Source organism: Ruditapes philippinarum, unplaced genomic scaffold, assembly GCF_026571515.1.
Source record: "Ruditapes philippinarum isolate M1 unplaced genomic scaffold, ASM2657151v2 ctg4252_1_1_1_1, whole genome shotgun sequence".
Classification (NCBI taxonomy): Eukaryota; Metazoa; Mollusca; class Bivalvia; order Venerida; family Veneridae; genus Ruditapes; species Ruditapes philippinarum.
This window is the reverse complement of record NW_026858509.1, coordinates 96,038-114,923: the sequence shown is the minus strand read 5'-3', so window position 1 is coordinate 114,923 and position 18,886 is coordinate 96,038. Positions and strand designations below refer to the sequence as shown.

Sequence of the window (18,886 nt, the reverse complement as noted above, 5' to 3'; positions counted from 1 at the left end):
TTCGCGAGTTTTTTCTCGTTTATTTTTGTGGCATTACCGTGTTACGGTGTTTTATATTATGGATGAGGATGCCATTAGCCTCTTTCATGATGATGATCAATCTTCCTTTTCGGGGTTTTCCGATGAAGATGGTGAAAATGTTCTCCCATCTCTTACTATTCCCCCCATTGGTGCAAATGTTACAATAAGTTCACATGATGTTCCAGATGCACCTCTAGTGAAGGGTAAAGGGAAATCTCTTAAAAGTAAGGTGAATGTAGTCAAGAAAACTACTCAACCTGTTCCCTCCTGTTCTGGTATTAATACAGAAAAACCAGAATCTGGTGGTAAACGCCCTAAAACTAAAGGTAAATCTAAGAAAAAGGTAAATTTCTTAGATAATATTTCAAATTCTGATCTTATTGAATTAAAGAAGAAATTGGGTTTAATGGGAAATGAACAAGTACCCAACCTAAATATTCAGGTTGATGCTGATCAGATTAATTTAGATTCTGAAGAAGATTATTCAGTTGATGATGGCCAACAGAATGTAAGAAACCCACTTAACCCAGGGCCTAGTTTCAACAACGATTTGATTGATGCCTTGTTTGGGTCAGATAATGATGGCAATTCGGACGATAAATGGTCTATGCTAAAATTAAAAGCTTTAGAAAAAGACAAGCCAATATCACATTCTTTGGCAGCGCTCATAAATACGGCCTGTACATCTCAATGTGACACTGAGAACTTTTTGTCAAAACACAAAGTCCCAGAGAATTGCGACAGGCTTTTTCCACCTAGCATTAATCATGAAATTTATAAAATTCTTGATAAAAGAGCTAGAGCGCAAGATAAGTATTTAGTGGACATACAGAATTTGGTGGCCACGGGTATGGTACCTATCATTAAATTGGTTGATCTGCTTAAGTCAAGTTTAGCAAGTAAACCAGAGGCTAAAAGTCTCTTTAGTGAGGCTATTACTTTACTGGGACAGGTCCAATTCAACCTGTCTTTAAGACGTAGATATTTGATTAGGCCAAATCTCCGTAAAAAGTATCGTAACTTGTGTAACTTTACCACACCTGTAACCAATCAATTGTTTGGTGATGATATTTCTAAAGAAATAAAAAATTGTGACCTTGGGTTGTCCCTTGGGAAAGAAAGAAATGATTTCAAATCATATAAGATGAGAGGTTCTTCTTATAGAGGCAATTTCAAGAGAGGTCAAGGAAGATACCAGCCATATAATCAGAACCAGAGCTATACCAATTATGCTTCTGGATACAATGCTCGTCAAAGGGGCAACTTTGTTGGTAGACGTTTTGGCAGAGGGTCAAAGGCCACAGCCACTGTTAGTACCCCAAACGAATAGATGTTTTACCAACCAAGGTAGGTGAGTTAAAAAATTGTGTATATATGTGGGAAAAATTCACAAATGATCCCTGGATTCTAGAGACTGTTAAGGGATATAGAATTGAATTTGAATCACAACCTTTTCAATTTTCTTTGCCTGGTCAAATCAATTTTAATGACTCCGAGAGTTGCATTGTTCAGTCAGAAATAAATAGTCTTCTAGAAAAAGGAGCAATTATTGAATCAAATCATGAAGTTGATGAATTCATCTCTAACATTTTTGTGGTACCAAAGCCTAATGGAAAATTTAGGCCTATTATTAATTTAAAGCATCTTAATAAGTTTGTTAAATATGAACATTTTAAACAAGAACATTTTAGTATTGTTTTAGATCTTATTCAGGAATCAGATTATTTTACATCTATTGATTTGCAAGATGCTTACTTTTCCGTACCTTTACATAGACAACACCAAAAATATGTTAAATTTGTTTGGAATGGAAAACTTTTTGCCTTTGTTTGTTTGGCATTTGGCTTAAGTTCGGCTCCTAGGGTTTTCACTAAAATACTAAAACCTATTTATTCTTGGTTTAGACAACAAGGAATCCGATGTAGTTACTATATTGATGATTCGCTTAACATGAATTCCGAGTATGATTTATGTTATTCAAATTCAGAAACTATATCAACAGTACTAGAATCGTTAGGTTTTGTTGTGAATAAAAAGAAGTCAGTTTTATTACCAACTCAAAAAATTTTATATTTTGGTTTTATTATTGATTCAGTTAGTTTTAAGGTTTATCTAACTGAGGAGAAGATTCACAAGATCATGTTTTCTGCAAAAACCTTGATAGAAAAGAATACTGTTTTTGTAAGAGAATTGGCTTCTTTTATTGGTATGGTTATAAATGCCTTTTATGCAGTGTTAGAAGCTCCCCTTCATTACAGAAGTATGGAGAGAAATAAAATTCAAGGTTTAGGTAAATCTTTAAATTTCAATAACAGGGTTACTTTATCACCAGGCAGTATTCAAGAGTTGAACTGGTGGATCAATAATGTGGTGGCAAATAATGGTAAAAGAATTAGACCACTCAAAGTTTCTTACACATGTAGATCTGATTCTTCGCTTCAAGGCTGGGGAGGTTTTGAGGTAGAGTCTGAAAAACATGCTAGTGGAAGATGGAGTAAAAAAGAGTCTTCTTTTCATATAAATTATTTAGAACTATTAGCAATTTTTTATAGTTTACAATCATTTTACAAAGATTTGCAGGGTGTGCATATTCTGGTTCAGTCTGATAATGTTTCAGCAGTTTCTTATATTAATAATATGGGTGGAATGAATTCATTACCTATGGATAAGTTGGCGTTTGATATTTGGCAGTGGTGTATTATTAGAAATATTTATATATCTGCAGTGTTTTTACATGGTGTTGATAATATAGAAGCAGATTATTATTCAAGAAATTTTTCAGACTCTACCGAATGGATGTTAAAAAAGGACATTTTTAATAGATTATGCAACCATTTCTTTTTTCCAAACATTGATCTTTTTGCTTCAAGGTTAAATAAGCAAATTGATAATTTTGTGTCTTGGTTTCCAGAGCCCGGTTCATTCCATGTTGATGCTTTTACATTACCATGGCAAAACTTTGTTCCATATATTTTTCCACCATTTAACCTTGTTGGAAAGGTAATCAATAAAATTTTAACTGATGAAGTGGAAAAATGTATATTAGTGTTTCCATACTGGAAGTCACAGTCTTGGTTTCCTTTAGTATTAGCTAACCTTGCTTCTTTTCCTGTCAGGTTGCCAAGACACAAGGACCTTCTTACGTTGGTCCACAACGAGGAAAGACATCCTCTAAAGCAGATTCAGATGTGCGCTGTTGTTTTATCCGGAAAGGCCTGCAAGAACAGGGAATTGATGGATCAAGCATCGAAACTATTTTGTCGTCGTGGAGTAAAGGAACTCGTAAACAGTATGGACTGGCATGGAAAGCCTGGAGTTTTTGGTGTTTACAGAGGGATTTCCATCCCTTTCGCACGTCTGAGTTTATTATAGTGAATTATCTGAATTTTCTTCGTTTAAATGGGAAATCATATTCTGTACTTAATACACATAAAGCTATGCTTTTGCAGACATTGCCTTTATTGCATAGAAGTAATGACTGGTGTAATAATTGTCTACTTATTTCGCGTTTCATGAAAGGGGTTTTTATTTCTAACCCCCCTAAACCTAGATATCTTTTCACTTGGGATGTTTCAGTTGTATTGAACTTTTTAAAGACTTTATATCCTCTAGAAACTTTAAGTTTGAAGTTGTTGACTTTGAAAACTACAGCTCTGATTACATTGGCCTCCGCTTCCAGAGCTCAAACACTTGTTTCGCTGAATTTAGATCACATGACAGTTCATGAGAATGAAATTATTTTTTATTTTCCGAATGTTTTAAAGTCTTATAAAGTCGGGCGTGCCAATTCTTTTGTTCTTAAAATTAGCCATTATAAAGACGAAAGAGTGTGTCCCATGCACTGCATTCTGTATTATTTAAGTAAGACAAAAAATGTTAGAAAATCAAGATCTCTGTTGATTTCTTATGTTACTTTTTTAAACATTTCAACGAGTACTATTGCCCGATGGTTGAGGACTGTCTTAGATTTATCTGGGATTGATATTTCTATCTTTAAGCCTCATAGTTACAGATCTGCAGCGGTTTCTTCAGCTTTTAACAAGGGATGTTCTGTTAAAAGTATTTTGAGAGCTGCTAATTGGTCCTCAGATAAAAACTTTTACAAATTTTACTACAGATCTGTTGTTGGAGACAGGGATAATTTTACTGAAGCAGTGTTCCATAAATGAAATTTGAATATGAAATCTTGACTTCAATTTTACTTTTTTTTATCAAGTGAGCTTCTTTTCAATGGATAATATTGTGTTAAACACTATAATTTTATGTTTACATTTGTTTTGTATAAATGTGGGTCTTGAGCTATTGTTTAATTGTTATTAAAGCTCATTTTGTTTTCATTTGTTGTTGCTTTCTTTAAAGATGCTATTGTATACATGTGAAGCCAGAGGCTTTATGAAAAATAATGGCCCCCCATCCAAGCTTTAGTGATGGATGGGGAGCATTATTTGATTAAAGCCGGAGGCTGAGCATGTATACACCCACCCATGGTTATATATTTTTACAAGTTCCATGTGTAATTTAATGAACAGAAAAATTTGAATGATAGTTCCCTTCCCTTATAATTATCTTTTAAGCAACAACTTTTAAAGTATGATCGGATAGTGTGGATATTTGCCGTTCATCCGGAACGTAATAGTGACGTAATTTCGGTTTTTTAAAATGCGCTTGATAAAGTGAGTGTTAGAATAACATGCTATTGTATACATGCTCAGCCTCCGGCTTTAATCAAATAATGCTCCCCATCCATCACTAAAGCTTGGATGGGGGGCCATTTTCCGTCATAACTGTTATAATATTGTAAGCATCAATCTTAATAACTTAGATCTAATACTGTGAGGGACTTGAACTCTTTAATATATTAATTAGAACTGAATATAGCCAAAGTCAAGTCAAATTTCCTTTATTACACACATTTCATGTTAACATGAATAAATGTGGTTAGTAATAAATACAATAGAACTGAATATAGCATTACTGAAACCAATGGATTAAGACAACTTTTTAGCATGTTTGCAAGTGATTATGAATGTTGCTTGCCATGAAGTTTTGGCAAATGAAAGTCTGCAATTATAAGGATAAATACCGTAATTGAAATAAGTGCAGGGTCATGCTTAAGCAGATGGACCTGATCAAAACTATTAAAATTGGTTTAAACAGACATTCAGTCACAGGTTGCTGTTCTGGCAAAGGTTTTACTGTTGACAGTATTATCCATTCCACTGCAAAGATTGTCTTTCACTTTGTTACCATTTCTATGATAAATGATAGTCTGCAAACAATCAGTCTCTATTAAGAAGAAATCTGTTGTTTGTTACATTCTCATTTGTTTTCTTTAATCTTAATCAAAATATCCAGGGCTTGTTATTGTCAACCTTATTTATTCTACAAGATTGGATTCCAGAAAGGTCTTTGTTACTGACTATTCCAGATAGGAGTGACTATGAAATATGAAGGAGAAAACTATGGGACTTAGAAAAATGATGTGAATTGAAAATGAGAGAAAGGAAAGAAATATGTGGTGATTGTTTTTTTTTTTAAGAATTGTGAATACAATTGAGAGATGATAGTTAAAGAGTAGGGAGAAAATTGATGTTTCTCATGGGAATGTTTGACTCATTTCTTAGAAGTTTTTTTCTGGGGATGGAGGTGGGAAGAAATGATCAATGACATGAATTTACAAAGGCAGCAATTTGTCTTAACCCATCATTGATACAGATACTATAACCAGTCTTTTTATGTCAAATGTAATGGAGAAAAGAATGTGGACATAGAACTTTTATACTGACTGAGTAAGAGTCCGTCCGTCCATACTGTTCTCACTCACAGGAGGCAGTATTAGTGTACGGACACCCCACCCCACCCTCCCCTGGACCCCTGCTTCAACCTTGAAAAATACAATTCAACACTCTAAGGCTTACTATAAGATACCAAATACAAAACCACCGATAAAATTATAAAAACAAATTTTCTACTATCAAAATTATAGTTATAGAAAGGCAGAAAGCCTACTATATATATTATGTTCAAACAATGTGGAACACGGGAAACGTCGTTTCAGCGACTGGGACACATTCCGGCGGCATATTGCTGCATCATTCATTAACATCAATAAAAAGAATGTGACGCTATTACCTCTCACCCACCAAGTCTTCTACTTCTGAAACTCCACCCCACCCCCTTTCTTTACTTGAGACACTACCTAACTGCCCTTTAGATTTTCACTGAAACACCAGTGAGCAACTTTAGAGCCCATCTCCCCCTCTTCTCCACCCACCTACTTTCTGAGACTTAAATGCCTAGCCATGCAGCTATTCTAATGTCTGCCCCTATTCTAACTGAGACTCTACCTTCAGTCCTGCTCCTGTTATTTACATACCTTCCCTCTCTTTGCCCACCTGCCCCTTAAATTCTAACTAAGAGTCAGAACAGTCCAACCAATCTTCTAAAACTTTCTTTAGGTCACACTTAAAGTTAGAAATAGTAAGTTAGTGAAATTCTAGTCACAAAGACACTTTAGTTTAAGAAGAAATTCTACTTCTTTAAAACAATTACCCATGAAAAAAGAATATGAAGCAAGTTTATTGAAAAGACCAATTTAGCCCTATGATTAAGGAACACTTGAGTTCCAGGTAAAGGAATAATAGGCAACTGAATTTTCATGTCTTTAGGCATGATCATATCCATGAGATTTGATTTTTTTCCTGGATACTCTAAAATCAATGGTTGTTTAAACACTGAATTATTTCATCACTGTAGAGTACCTGCATAATCTTTTAGCTTAATTATTGCCAGCTTTGTGAAAATATATGTAAAATTTCAACACATGTTGTATAGATTCTATCATTCCTGTCTTTCATTCATTTGTTATAAAATTAATGATTTGTACCTGCGCCATAATTTATCTGTAAACATGGCAGGATTAGATAATATCAGTTGTAATCCAGTGGTAAATTGCTAGTTTTAACAGACTCTATATTGCTAATTAACTGGTATTGTGGGAAGTAATAGTCTATTGACACTGATTTATTGTCTGTTAGCAGGAATTGTAGCTCTTTCTATTCCTCTTTTACTTGATTATGATGATTAATTTCAAGGTATTCAGTAAGTTCTAGGTAGTTTGAAGGTCACACCTTCACTGTAAAGGTCAATTTGATGTGCTTTTTTTCATGCTTTTGCTCGAAGACAACAAGACTGTCCTTTCTTGCATTATTTCAGACATGAGTGAGCACCTTTAAGTAAAACCAGTAATGTTGTATCCTTCCATAAGCTTGCTGGATAGCACCCTTACCTAAAGGAGTTCAAGATTCCTGGGATTCCTACAGATAGGATTCAAACTCAATAAGTTTAGGGTTAAGTGATTCAAAGTCAACAATCTTTAAAATGCTGCCACAAAGGTTTTTGATTATCTAGATAATTTAGATTGTAACTATATCTCACTTTTTCTCCTGTAAACATGGGGTATGATGTAGAGATAATTAACTAAATGTTATCTAGAATTAAGCTAGAAAGCTTTTTACTATATGGTATTTAGACACAATTTAGAAAGTTATGGATATTTAATAATGCCACCTCGACCTAGACTGTAGGGGATTGGGGAGGGGACGGGGAATGTAAATGTATACATTTTACTCTTGTATGTCTGTCCTACTGTCACACTGTTTGTCCGTTGACTGACAAAACAGAGGTATGTTGGGGCATCAAGTCTTTAGTTTTTTTTTACTTTATTTTACAGCCTTGATCATTTAAGATACCCACTTTATCACAATAGCAACAACAATGGCAACAACATTATGCTGTAGGTAAAATATGGTAATTCTAGTCATTTAATAAAAAAATCTGATAAAATGCTTCAATTTTAGAGTGCAAACTTTTCAGTATTGTTGTCTCAATATGAGAATACAATTGTGTCTTGACTGACTCTAGGTTAATAAACATTTCACAAATTTTGAACTTGATGTGTTTATATATCCATTGTGATGATTGGAAAACATTCTGTCTGACATATTCTTGTCATCTATTCATACATTTATGTATCTAGAATAGACTAGATCTGTATAGAGAAAAACAAAACAGTGGCACCAGCATGATTATCTGCCTACCATACACAAGTGTAAGATTGTTGAAAATCAAGACAAAAACCAAAACCAAATTTCATAGAAACTTTTTATATATGATTTGATAAAAGCACTTACCTCATAAGAAAAAAACAACTAAAAAACAACGAAGTCTTGTAATGTAATCCTGTATATCAACAATGTAATTTTAGACTATTTTGTTCACTGTAGGAAAATTTTGAAACATTTTTTTTTTAAATTTCCTGTTAAATATTTCTTATACTTAAAGGATTAGACAAGACATTTAATCTTGCATTGTGAATATAAAAAATAATAACTTCATCCATAGCCTAATCCTAAAACTTCAAGGAATAAAAAACAAACTTATTTACTGCTCTCTTCCCCATTAGATAATAACTCACTTTTCCTCTCTGCTCCTGTACTTTAGGACTGATTAATTTGCAGCCTTTCTAAAAACAATCAATGTTATTTGAAGATTTAATTAATACCTAGAGAGGTATAGGGTTTATGTTCTGAAATGTAATAAGTTCCAACACGATAACTGAAGAGTGTGCTTCATAAATCTCCCATCAAAGATAATGCTAAATGTGTTTTATTTTCAAGAGAGGAACTTGATACTATTTTGTAATTATGCTGCTTTGATTTAAACAGTTACAAATATGTGAGCAAATAGAGGAGAGATGATTTTTGTATCTCAAATAGCATTTACCAATGAACAATCACATAATGAAGGCAATAAAGAGTAATCAAGAGTGTGACAATGTCAAGGTCATTTATGAATTGAAAATGCAGCATTTGAATTTAGTGCAATAGTAGATCATTGATGAGTGCATTGCCAAGGTCATCACCTGCCTTACAGTTGCATTAAGGTTATATAATGATTAAAATTTAATGAGGTTACCATGTCAAGGTCATGAGGTCACCATGTCAAGGTCATTCATATAAATGAAATAGTGTTTGTAATGACAAGTTTTATTTAGAGTGAACTTACCATTTTAAGATCATTTATGAAATGAAATATGTGTTTTTAATGCCAAGGTTATAGTAAGAAAAGATAATAAGAAAGGAATCAAAAGGTACATTGTGCCAAGGTCATACTCATTGAATGTGATAAACATGGATAAGCATAGAAATAAAAATAATGTTAACAGTAAAATCGAAAGTTATATTTTGTCAAGGTTTTTAAATGAAGTTAGGACTGAATAATCATGTCAATTGACAGATGTTGACAGTCATAATTTTCAATGTTATTACATACACATTTTATATAATACAATTAAATAAGAGAGGTGAAAATGATTTTAATGTCTGTTTTACCTAACATGCCTCTGTTTTTGTATTCTGATACATCCTGATAGAAAAAAAAGTAACCTCCTTGAACTTTATTGGAACTCAAACCCTCACAAAAAAAGATGAGGTCATGTCAGTAAATATAAGTGTTTTCAAAAGAGGAAATAATTTTGTTATGACCTCACCTTGTTCAGTTTTAGAAATACTTGAAGAGACTTTAAAAGTGTAAAGGCTTGCCGAAATTGTATGATTAATTTTATAGGATGTACTTGAAACAGGAAAAATGCTTTCCAAAAAATATGTGTTTGCATCATTCTTCCGTGACCAAGTTTTTTTCAGCTCTTCAAGTAAAAAATATTCAATATTTGATTAACTTTCTGTGAGAAAAAGAAACAAATCTTGCTATTCAGAGACTTTTTTTCTGCTTTACAAAAAAAAGAAACCTTTCCTTTTGTTTGATCCACCTTCTTTGTTTATTGTTTTAGTGTGTTTTTTTTTTTTTTCAGAGTAAAGATATTTCCTCAAATTGCGTATAGTTAATGGTTAATTTACAAAAAAAACAAAATAATAAGAGTTATGTCTGATATGAAGAATTTACATCATATGTCAATGATGACAAAGAGCAAAAATTATTATATCTTCAAAATAACCGTAATGATAATTATCTTGTACATGTTTGTTTTCTTCTTTGAAATTTCAATTCTTTTTGCTGGAATTTTTATCAACTGTGTATTGAAAAAGGTAACCGAAGAATTGAAAGGTGACAAATACCTTGTATATTTGTATACTGATTGTGTTAATTGAATTGTATTATCGGGGGATGCCTTTAGTGAACATCCCTCTCCTTTGTTGATGTATCTTTTGAAATTTTCAAAAATTTTAGAAATCAATCAATTAATATAGATCATTTAATTAACAAAATAACCTGAAACAGAATAACTTTTTCCTTATGAAATTATAAGTAGGGAGTCTTGGAGTGCATTGTGTGCAGATTTTTGGTTTATTCAATATTGAATACAAATCTCTAAAACAGAAATGGGCGGATGATGTTATGCAAGAAATTTAATGATAAACCATGCAAGGAGGACCCTGAAAAGATGATAAACTATGTAACAGATCTTGATAAACTTATTGTAACATCTGTTAGCTGCTGATAACTGTATATTATTTTCTTCTTCAGTTAATTCTCTCAACAGATGAAGTGTTTAGTGAAAACTTGAGTTAATTCTAAATAGCCTTCATTTACCTGTAATGTTTTACTCAAATTGCCCTCATCTAACATAACTTTCTTCTTTTACCTGTTGTTATGAAATTGCCATTCCTTTCTCATAGAATAAATGTATTTCGGAAAGATTATTTAAATATATAATTTTTTTAGGTACTATGTAAAAGCTGTCAGTGTTGAAAAAGTGTAATCCCTCAGAAGCATTAATCACAACAAAGTTTTATGAAAATTGTAGATTTGGTGTCATTGAGTCTGTACATGAGGGATAATGAAAATGTGCAACATCCCTCACGCAGTCCCTAGCACTCGCTTGAGCGATACTCAGTTTTCACTTAAAAGTGCTGGAATCCCAAGGACCAGAAAAATTAACAACACTAAGTTTTGTTTCTTTTTGAATTGGCCTGAAACTCAGTTATATATTCAAAACTTAAAGAACTATTCTTCACTTTACATATCATTTAGTAAGATGTACCCAAAAGGGCAGAATGGGAGTTGACTTGGTCTTGTTAATAAATTAATTTCATACATGCTTATACAAAAACATTGACCTTTTTAGTTGAAATATTTCTGTGTTTTAATGTTGGCTTGATAGGGAACAATTAAATTTAATTAATAACAGACAATTAAATGTAATTGTACTGCAGTAAAATTGGTAATTTTTTTCTTCCAAAACATGTTCTCAGAGAAGCAGGCCAGTTTTTTTTCTAAACACGAAATTGATTTAAAGTGTTATTTTTTGTACTCCCATGTCTTTTTCTAATTATAAGTCTTTTCAAGATTTGATATTAATTTGTATTCCTTTATAGCAAATATTGATTTAATTTGCCCAGTTTAATTCTTTACAGATGTCAGTAACTATCCTATAACTATTTTTCCTAATTTTGCATTTTATTCTTTCCCAATTAAACAAAAATTGATCCCATCAATAAAAATATTGCATTTTAACTCTTTTACAATTTAATTGATGTCATCTTATTTAAAAGAAAATAGTGTCAGAAAACATTTTTGAAACATTACAATCCATTTACCATATCTGAAGGACATTGTGTGCACAGGTGAATTATTGAGTGTTTTCTATGTATTGAAAATCGCCAATTTTATGCAGGTAATATAGAAGTTTCCTTTGTTGTCATAGAAATCAATATTTTCAATTATTAAACAGTTGCCTCTTGGTTATCACTAAGACTTGTTAATTTGTCATCAGATGCCAATCAATACTGTACCAGCTTTTTGTACCGTAAAGTCATGTTTATTTGTGGCTGAACAATTTTTGTGATGATAAATAAAATAACTGCATAATTGAAACATGACTTTTTTCTGCATAATTGAAACATGATTTTAAGGTCAGTTTAAATCCTCTTTTCATAAATTATATTTAAAAGTCTCAGATGACTGATTCTTTGTTCATCAAAATTTAAAAAAAGAAAACTTGCATCTAAATGCTGTACAAAGTTTGCTCTTGTCTCGACTTTTATGTACTAATGAGATTCAATATTGACCCCTTTAATTGAAAAAAGGCATTGTAAAAAATATGTGGACTTCAATAAATTGACATTGAAAATTAGATTGAAAAAGTAATTTATCAACAATACATAATATTAAGGTTAATGGTAAAAAATTGTGACTTAGTCTATCTTTAGAATATATAGAAAACATTGATATTAACCAGTTATTCTTCTGCATATAAAACTGATGCAACTCCTAACATTGCAAATGGAAAATTTAATTTTATGTCCAATCAACAGGAAGTCTAAATTAAGTTATTTTAGAACTTTAAGAAAATTTCGTTTATTTTTCTAATTTGTTTGGTTCAGTTTTATTGCACTCCATTGGAAAATCACTCTGGCAAATTGTTTGTTCATAAAGTTAGAAAAGCATTTTTTTTTGTAGAGTTTTCCTGTTTTCTGGGAAGACTTTTTTTTCTTGTTTGCTTGAGAAGTAACAGATTCGTTTTGCACTTGTTACATATTTACATGATATTCAGATAATGTTTAATGAAGAAAGGTTTAACTACATCATATAAAGACATTTCACAGTACTTGTTCAGTCTGCACTCAGAAATTACAACATCGTGGAATTCCCTAATAGACTTCACAATCTCACTGTTGATTGCTTGTGCTTCATTAGAGAAGTTGAAATTTTCTTGATCTTTTTTTTTTCAGTTTTGGATTTTGAGTTACACTGCCACTGTTAAAAGGTTCTATGAAAACACTGTTGAATGCATCTCAAAAAATTAAGTTGCATAAGCATAGATAGACAGGACTTGATTGATTCATTCTTTCAAATTGGCTTCCTCGTCAAAATGCAATTTTTCTGATATAAAAGTTTTGGAATGCCCCAGGGCCCCTTATCATGCCCCACACTATATTTTATATAATAAGTGTTTCAGATTATCCAAGAAAAAAGTGAGCTATCATGATAGCTGCAATGTCATTGTAATCATTATGCAAAAACTTACATGTAGACCAAAATTGAAACATTTTAAAAATCTTGGAATACTTGGTGCAGTTGTTGGACAAGGGGCATAATTCTGGACAAGGGGCATAATTCTGAAAGCTATATTTTATGCCCCTTTTTAACATAGAATTTTGTCAAAAGTGGTCTATTAACAGACAAGCTCTTGTTTCGAATCATTTTTTTTCAGTATAACTATAAAGATGGAATCATACCATCACATTATTAGAGGATAAGAGCTGGCAAGTTGGAATGTCAAGGGCGTTTGTAATTTAATAACTTAAATATTTAACATTTTTGTTCAAAGCTTTATAAACCAATTTATCCTACTAAGTTTTAAACTTAATACATCAGATTATTGAGGCTTAAATGATGTACATTTAATGTATTTAATAGAAATTAACACTACAGAAAAGTGCTTTTAAAGCATTATTTCAGGCTAATTAAGAGAGGACACCTGGTGCTGCAGATTTGATGGTAGTTTAGTTGTGTAAATTAGAAAGAAGTTTTATATAGATAATTTTCAAGTTTGAGACATTTCATTCTCTTTGCATATTGCACAAAAAATCTGATTATTGGGGATCACATGAACTGGATATCACTTCAGAGTAATCACACTACCCACCCCACCCCATTCCCAACTCCCCACCCCGCCCTGCACCAAAAAAAAATAAAAAAAAAATAGACAAAAAATAAACAGAAAAAACTCCACAAAAAAATCTTACTCCAAATCAAAAAGTCTGAGGTTAACTGTTTTAGACTACATATTAGTGCAACTTATCTTTTTCCCCTTAGCAACCACTTAAGCAATATTCAGTCTTCAATAAGAAATATGTTAGAATCAATGATCCATAAGGACCATTGAAAGGATATCAAAACTAAGAAGAAGTTCATGGTACCTGCTGTTAATATTAAAAAAAATCTGAAAAGGGGGAGATAATCCCTTGAGAGCACTGAAATCAAAATAAATATGAGAAAATTGCAGACTATAATTATGAATGTTTGTGTAAAAGAAATAATTGTTAATTAATCTTGTATAGTATTGTGTCAGGGAGATAAGCTTTTCTTCTCAATTGCTAAAGAATGTCCTGTCCGCAATGTATTGATTTTGACATTTTCACATTTGAAGCATGTGGAATACATAACTTAGCAATGCACTGGCTTAGTAACCTCAGATTTGGCAGGGAGGTTGTCCTTGAGCTCTAAATGGCCACTGTTGATTCGGACAAAGTGGTATGCGGGGGTATTCACGCCATGATAGTGGCAGTTTTAGTTACTGAAGCTTGAAAATGAATGTAAATATTCTTTGTGTTGTAAATAGACTTAAAAAGTCATCAAAATATTATGCAAAACTTCTTTGAAAAAATTTGTTAAATGAAAGTGGCAATAAGAACTTTGTAAATTAACTATTCTGTATAAAGCACCTCTATTTAGTATGACCACCCTGCATCACTGTTGGCTGTTAAATTTTATTAAATTTGAATTTAAAAATTGTTAAATTTTTTGTTAAATTTTAGCATACATTTTGATACAGACCCCTTAAAGTAAAAATTAATAGTTTTCAAATTTACAACAGGGAGTCTTCATCTTTCCAGCTGACCAGGCTTAATATTCCATAAGCTGTTTTTTGATATTTGAAATACAAATGAACCATAAAGCGAGAACCGTTATTAGTTACATAATTAATCAAAGCTGGCCTGAATGTCCATATATATACGCCATGATTATACAAAAAAATTAAATCTTAAGATTTTAAATTTATATCAGACACTGACAACATTTAGATTAAATGTAAGAAAAAAAAAAAAAAAATGAGAATGAAAAACAACAACAAATATTTACAGTAAAGAATTACTGTAGAAGACAATTTTAGAATACACCATTGCACAATTAAGCCCCTATATTAATATTTTTTCCAAGACCTATATAGATTACATATTTTATGATTTCAAAATGTTTTCAGATTTTTTCTAAACTGATTATTGAACATTTTATATTGTGATGTATGTCTGTCTATCTGTCTGTCTGTCTGTCTGTCTGTCTGTCTGTATTAAATTGAATATATATTTTTATTTCATTATTTTACTGAACTTTTGAGTCGAAACGTTGTATATTTTTCAAATAAAAAATACATTTTTAAATTGAAACTGGAATTGATTTATATATTCAAACTTGAATTATTTAATTATATAATTACATGTTATAATAAATTGAGATAAGAAAAGGTACTAAAACAGTAAGTAGTTTGATTTAGTGAAACAGTCCTGCCAGTCAGTAAAACAGTAGAAGATTAGTGTAAATAAATGAGATAATCACCATAAAGTATTAAAGAACAGGCAGATATTAAATTCTCATTTGTGTCATAATATTCAGAGAATAATAGCTATGAAACCTCCAAAGTTAATTATTGAATTCTGTAATGGAAGAACATTATAGGATTTTATATCAGGTTACAGTGATTAAATGTTGCAAAAATATTATAATAAAAGAGTCTTACCTTACGTTTTGTTATTCAGACCGATGCATATAATATAATAATTCTCCTTTTGGCTGTATTTCACTTAAATAAATATTATCTATATTAGTCACATAACTTTAGACATAAGAACTTTGGCTTATTTTGTCTTGAAAAATAAAATTATAAAAATAATATCTAAAAAGTCAATTCATTTACTGTCTTGTTAGAATACAGTTATAAGAGTGAGGCACAGTTACCACAGTGTGTGATATTACACTAGACCATAACTTAAACTGATATAGGAAAAACGGAATGTCAGAGAAGTTTGTGTGTGTGTGTATTGGAAATAACCAATGGCTTTTTACTGGAAACATATTGGGAACAGACAAGCCAGGTTACTATAGAAATGATTGTCACAGTTATTACTGCTAAAATCAATAACTATGAACCCTGAACTTCACGGCAATGTTTTCCAATTTTTTTTTTGTTGTTCATATTCATTTCCAATTTTTCCTCAAGACTCTCGTCATTTCAGCTGTAATTTTAAGCTGTGTGTTTAATTGGTCGGAAGAATTGATACGGAGGTTTTTTATACTCCCAATAACACTCTTTGCTGTTTTCCTGCGGAAGAAATAAATGTTTGAAGAAATAATTTGCAACCTTTCATATTCTAAATTGCAGTTTAGCAAGACAGCATCTTTCAGTTTTCCAATATCTATCTGTTGGAGTTGATTTCATTGAGAATTTGTCCTAATATATTAATATCATCATTGTAATTAACATGGTATTTAAAGTGAGGAAATGAATGTTTTTTTGAATAACACAAAATTTAAATAGGTTTGATGATGATGATGATGATTGAGATTATGACAAGGACAATGATGATGACAACAACACTAAAACAATAATTAAAGTAACAACAAATAAAACAACAGACAGAAGAGTCAATATATATCACATGCTGTCATATAGAGGATTTTTGTTTAGTTCATATATTTCACCTGAGTGAGCACCAAAAGGTATATTTCACAAGTGGCACAGCCACGAGTGAAATATGAAATTTTGGTGTACATGAGGTGAAATATATTTTGATCTTACATTAAACTAAACAAATTTTCTTTTTATTATATGCAATATCCTATAACTTATTTTCTAAATTTGCATCTTATTCTTTCACAATTTAACAAAAATTGATCCCATCAATACAAATATTGCATTTTACTCTTTTACAATTTAATTGATGTCATCTTATTGAAAAGAAAATAGTGTCAGAAAACATTTTTGAAACATTACAATCCATTTACCATATCTGAAAGACATTGTGTGCACAGGTGAATTATTGAGTGTTTTCTATATATTGAAAATCACCAATTTTATGCAGGTAATATAGAATTTTCCTTTGTTGTCATAGAAATCAATATTTTCAATTATTAAACAGTTGCCTCTTGGTTATCACTAAGACTTGTTAATTTGTGATCAGATGCCAATCAATACTATACCAGCTTTTTGTACTGTAAAGTCATGTTTATTTGTGGCTGAACAACTTTTGTGATGATAAATAAAATAACTGTATAAATGAAACATGACTTTTTTCTGCATAATTGAAACATGATTTCAAGGTCAGTACATAAATTATATTTAAAAGTCTCAGATGAATGATCCTTTGTTCATCAAAATTTAAAAAAGAAAACTTGCATCTAAATGCTGTACAAAGTTTCCTCTCGTCTTGACTTTGATGTACGAATGAGATTCAATATTGACCCCTTTAATTGAAAAAAGGCATTGTAAAAAGGTGTTGTAAAAAATACATGGACTTCAATAAATTGAAAATTAGATTGAAAAAGTAATTTATCAGCAATACATATTTATCAACATAGTATTAAGGTTAATGGTAAATTTTTTTAGACTTAGTCTATCTTTAGAATATAAAGGATACAGTGATATTAAACAGTTATTCTTCTGCATATAAAACTGATGCAACTCCTAACATTCCAAATGGAAAATTTAATTTTATTTCTAATCAACAGGAAGTCTAAATTAAGTTATTTTAGAACTTTAAGAAAATTTCGTTTATTTTTCTAATTTGTTTGGTTCAGTTTTATTGCACTCCATTGGAAAATCACTCTGGCAAATTGTTTGTTCATAAAGTTAGAAAAGCATTTTTTTTTGTAGAGTTTTCCTGTTTTCTGGGAAGACTTTTTTTTCTTGTTTGCTTGAGAAGTAACAGATTCGTTTTGCACTTGTTACATATTTACATGATATTCAGATAATGTTTAATGAAGAAAGGTTTAACTACATCATATAAAGACATTTCACAGTACTTGTTCAGTCTGCACTCAGAAATTACAACATCGTGGAATTCCCTAATAGACTTCACAATCTCACTGTTGATTGCTTGTGCTTCATTAGAGAAGTTGAAATTTTCTTGATCTTTTTTTTTTCAGTTTTGGATTTTGAGTTACACTGCCACTGTTAAAAGGTTCTATGAAAACACTGTTGAATGCATCTCAAAAAATTAAGTTGCATAAGCATAGATAGACAGGACTTGATTGATTCATTCTTTCAAATTGGCTTCCTCGTCAAAATGCAATTTTCTGATATAAAAGTTTTGGAATGCCCCAGGGCCCCTTATCATGCCCCACACTATATTTTATATAATAAGTGTTTCAGATTATCCAAGAAAAAGTGAGCTATCATGATAGCTGCAATGTCATTGTAATCATTATGCAAAAACTTACATGTAGACCAAAATTGAAACATTTTAAAAATCTTGGAATACTTGGTGCAGTTGTTGGACAAGGGGCATAATTCTGGACAAGGGGCATAATTCTGAAAGCTATATTTTTTTAGTTATGCCCCTTTTTAACATAGAATTTTGTCAAAAGTGGTCTATTAACAGACAAGCTCTTGTTTCGAATCATTTTTTTTCAGTATAACTATAAAGATGGAATCATACCATCACATTATTAGAGGATAAGAGCTGGCAAGTTGGAATGTCAAGGGCGTTGGTAATTTAATAACTTAAATATTTAACATTTTTGTTCAAAGCTTTATAAACCAATTTATCCTACTAAGTTTTAAACTTAATACATCAGATTATTGAGGCTTAAATGATGTACATTTAATGTATTTAATAGAAATTAACACTACAGAAAAGTGCTTTTAAAGCATTATTTCAGGCTAATTAAGAGAGGACACCTGGTGCTGCAGATTTGATGGTAGTTTAGTTGTGTAAATTAGAAAGAAGTTTTATATAGATAATTTTCAAGTTTGAGACATTTCATTCTCTTTGCATATTGCACAAAAAATCTGATTATTGGGGATCACATGAACTGGATATCACTTCAGAGTAATCACACTACC

The 18,886-nt window shown here is 31.2% G+C and overlaps 2 protein-coding genes across 8 annotated transcripts in view; one reads left to right on the top strand and one right to left on the bottom strand.

The window, feature by feature from the left end:
- LOC132753444 (dynein axonemal assembly factor 9-like) overlaps positions 1–18,886 on the top strand; it is a 103,626-nt gene that overhangs the window by 28,728 nt on the left and 56,012 nt on the right. The window lies entirely within an intron of this gene.
- The window catches only part of LOC132753445 (FMRFamide receptor-like), a 34,056-nt gene that overhangs the window by 9,958 nt on the left and 5,212 nt on the right, over positions 1–18,886 (bottom strand). The window contains exon 1 of one of the 7 annotated variants that reach the window (XM_060743920.1): positions 15,563–15,816. The exons of 1 other annotated variant lie outside the window; for it this stretch is intronic. The gene's annotated coding sequence lies outside the window, so the exon portion shown is untranslated. 5 more of the 7 variants (XM_060743924.1, XM_060743921.1, XM_060743926.1 and 2 more) reach the window with 5 other exon arrangements.